We start from the raw sequence: 4,453 nt of genomic DNA, 5'->3' as shown, positions 1-4,453 counted from the left end.
GGTTTCATGTGGACTACACCCTCTCCTCTCCCGTCAGACAGACATCATGCTGTCATGGCATCTGCGTCCAGCGCCGCCACACCAGTGCCTGTACAGCAGGTTACTACAACACTCAACCAGCAGCACCGTAACAAACGGGCTCTTTTCATTGGATCAAAAAGCTCGCCCCTCTCTCTCTCTCTCTCTCTCTCTCTCTAATTCATTTATATGTTAATAATTTAGTATGTATTGTAAAGTATGATAATGCATCCAAGATATAATGGTAACAATTTATAATAACTTTCATAAACAACATTAACAAACATTGCATTATGTCATACGATTAAAGGAAAAGTTCACCCAAAAATTAAAATTCTCTTATCATTTACTCACCCACATGCCATCCCAGATGTGTATGACTGTCTTTCTTCTGCAGAACACAAATTAAGATTTTAAGAAGAATATCTCAACTCTGTAGATCCATATAATGGAAGTGAATGGTGACAAATCTAAAAAGCACATAAAAGTAGCCTAAACGTAATCCATACACTCCAGTGGTTAAATCCATGTCTTCAGAAGCGATCCAATCTGTTTTGGTTGAGAACAGACCAAAATGTTATTAATTTCTCGCTATAAATCGTTACATCTGTAGTCTCCTTGGCGATCATGTTTTCAAGCTCAATTACACTTCCTAGCACCATCTAGAGCTCTGCCGTGATGGGAGAAAGGGGCCTCTCGTTATTCCTTGCAGGATACTCTGCCTTAAAGGCTCCAAGTGGTTAGGATTAGGGTGGGGGCGGGATTAGGGCATCTGCTGCCTCCCAGTAACAAACTGAGGCCCCATTGTACACTGGGCATGCTCAAGCACTAGGAAGTGTAATTGAGCCTGAAATCATGATCTTGCCTAAAGACTGCTATCGAAGATGCACTGTAAAAAAAGGAGTTACATTTTGGTCTGTTATGAGCCAAAACCGCTTTAGAAGACATGGATTAAACCACTGGAATTTTATGGATTACTTTTATGATGCCTTTTTGTACTTTTTGGAGCTTAAAATCTTTTTGTCACAATTAATTTGCATTGTATGGACCTACAGAGCTGAGATATTCTGGTAAAAATCTTCGTTTGTGTTCTGTAGAAGAAAGTCATACACATGAGATGGCATGCATGAGGATGAGTAAATTATGTGAGAATTTTTATTTTTGGGTGAACAATTTTTTAAAGATTAAATTATAAATGAACGTACATTCAAATAATATTTTGACTAATGTATATTCGTATATAGGCAATAAAATACATGCATACATAAGGTTTTAAGTGGTACAAGGGAGGGTAAATAATTACAAAATGTTACATTTTGGGTGAAATGTTTATTTAAGTTAAGGCAATCTTTTGATTTTAAAGCAGATTTTGAGTAACTGTTTGCACTAAATGCCTGTTAAAATGTTTAATGCTCAGTGAGTGCAATACTAGTTAATAAAACTGTTAAAATTAAAACTGAAATGTCTGCATTGGTTGAAAGTGAAAACCTTGATTTTAGGATAATTGAAAAAGTTGCATATTTTTACTTGATTAAACTAAATAGCACTGGGTTAATCAAATGTAAATTAGATTTAAATAGTGCCATCTCTATGTAACTTAAAGGTGCACTCAGTAATGTTTTCCTCATAAAAAAAAGTGTAACACCTAAAGACATGAATTGTAATTTTATAATATATGTGGGAAATCATGAGCGCTCACATTCAAATGAAGACTTCAGTCACATCAGTAACCTTATAAAAACTGTTTTATTCTACATAGAGAGGGTCCAAATATGGGGGCTGCCATGTTAGAATCACATGACCAGCCGAACACTACTCGCTTAATCTCAGTAACTGTCCTGTTATTTTACACTTTCCCTCAATGATTAAAGTTGAAGGGGTGAATATCCCCAATTCCCTTTTACTCTTACAAGTTACATCACATCTTTTATTATCCTCATGTATTCTTGTAATAGTAAACAATGTTCTACCTTCCTTTTACAATAATGTGCAAGTAACATGTATAAAGTCCCAACCTCCAATAAGGAGGCAAAATTAATCAAATGATGTAAACAGTTTTGCTCAGATGCTCTGATATGTAAAAAAAAATATTCAGAAGTGGTCAATAAAATGGGTAATCAGGGTTTTAATTCTGTTTGGAAAGTAGAACAGCAGTTTGAATGTCTGGAAATGAGGAAGGATACAGAGAAGTACAAATTTGGGGTTGTGTGTTCATATTCTTGAGTTGGGGTTGGGGGTAAGTCTACAGCTGTGGTGTCAGTCCCCTCTGCTCTGAAGCTCTCTTCTGTGCAGGCAGCACAAAACCTAGAAAGCCCATATAGTGAAGTTATGGAAATGCTGAACAATACATAGGCAGAGAGATCAAACAATGTTTTTTTTTTATACTTTTCAAATGGATGAGTGTGCAAAAATTGCTGAAAGGATTACCGGTTCTAAAGTCACGAGAGTTCCAACTGAACTGTGTAATGCGTCTTTTGTTAAACTAGATTATAATTGGGCTAGATTTACTGATGACTATATACAATATAACATGGCAATGATGTTCGCTAACAAATCAGTTATTAGAATGGAACAACTTCATGATCATTTAGAAAGAAAATGTCAGAACCCCACATCTGCACTCATGTTGCAGACGGACAGCTGGACATTTACTTGACTGTTTGTTTTGTTCGGGTGGAAGTTTGGGTTTTGGTGGTCACACCAATGTTGGAAAATGGTCTTTATAAAACTGTTTTTACGGAGTTTATACAGAATTATTAAAGAATGGAAAGCCTCTGCCAACCATGATGCAACCCCGGATCAGTCTGATTCTTAAAAAGGACAAAGAGTTACCGTCCAATTTCCTTGATCCAGCTAGATGTTAAAATATTGTCAAAAATGTAGGCTAACTGATTAATTAAATTTATGACATCTCTAAATGGTGTTTATTTGGGGCCGTATCTCTTCTGATAACAAAAGGCGATTCAGCACCTGGCAGGGTTGCCCTCTTTACCACTTATTGCTCTGTCTTGACCTGGAACCATTAGCAGCCGCAATAAGAAAGGAGGATGATTTTCCAGGGGTGGTGGCAGGAAGCGTGACGCATAAGCTTTTGCTTTATGCAGATGATAATTTATTATTTGTCTCCGACCCCACTAGATATATGCCTTGTCTCCACAGAATTATTCATTCCTTTTCTAAATTCTCAGGATACAGAGTTCATTGGTGTAAATCCAAAGCTTCGGCTCTGACAGTGTACTGCCGGTAATGGCTTTTCAGCCGGGCGCCTTCCAGTGGCCCAAACTGGGCATTAAGTATTTAGGGATTTTATTCCTAGCAAATTTGTTTGATTTAGTTAATTTTAGAGTTAATAACAGAGAGAATTTTGACCCTTTGATAAAAAAGAGTTTTGAGTGATGTGGGTAGATGGGCTTCATTATATTTATCTATGACTGGGAATTAAAATTGTATTCCAAGGCAAGGCAAGGCAAGGCAAGTTTATTTATATAGCACGTTTCATACACAATGGTAATTCAAAGTGCTTTACATAGAAGAGATTAAAATAAGAATAAAAAAATAAGAATAATTGAAACAGTTTAGAATATAAAATTAAATAAAATACAGTACAAACAGTTGGACACACAATGGCACAGTGCTCATTCAGTAAATGCACAGATAAACAGATGTGTTTTGAGTCTGGATTTGAATGTGACTACTGTAGGAGCACATCTGATCTCTTCTGGAAGCTGGTTCCAGCTGCGGCTGGCATAATAGCTAAAAGCAGACTCTCCTTGCTTAGAGTGAACCCTTGGTATTTCTAGCTGATGTGATCCTAATGATCTGAGTGATCTGTTGGGTTTATATTCAGTGAGCATATCTGCAATATATTGAGGTCCTAGCCCATTGAGTGATTTATATACCAGTAATAATACTTTAAAATCAATCCTAAATGTAACTGGGAGCCAGTGTAAAGACCTGAGGACTGGTGTGATATGTTCATATTTTCTGGTTCTGCTCAGAACCAGAAAAATTCAACTACCTGCTACAATCTATCCCTATAGATGTCCCCCTCTCGTATTTTAAGCTATTTGATAGCATAGCGAAGTCCTTCATTTGGAATGGTAAATGTCCCAGATTACATTTCAGTAAGTTACAGTAAGTTACATAGGGCGATTGACAAAGGTGGGCAAGGCCTACCCAAGATTTTGTTTTATTATGCATTCGGTTTGGCTCATTGGTCACTTCCAGGTGAGAGTATGGGAGGCTTTAGTTGCATTATGATGTGTATCTGGTCTAATACTTTATTGTCTTTTATTTAACCCCTGTTTGTAAGTCCCACCCTCTTGCTAGAGCACCCTCATTTCAGGATTAGTGCACAGAGATGGGCAGGGTAGCGGCATTCCAGGAGGTGACATGCAGTAGGCAGGGAAACTTAAGATTTTTTTAATAGGAAGTG

This window comes from Xyrauchen texanus, chromosome 28 (assembly GCF_025860055.1).
Source record: "Xyrauchen texanus isolate HMW12.3.18 chromosome 28, RBS_HiC_50CHRs, whole genome shotgun sequence".
Taxonomy (NCBI): Eukaryota; Metazoa; Chordata; class Actinopteri; order Cypriniformes; family Catostomidae; genus Xyrauchen; species Xyrauchen texanus.
The sequence above is the reverse complement of the archived record's forward strand: the minus strand, read 5'-3'. Positions refer to the sequence as shown.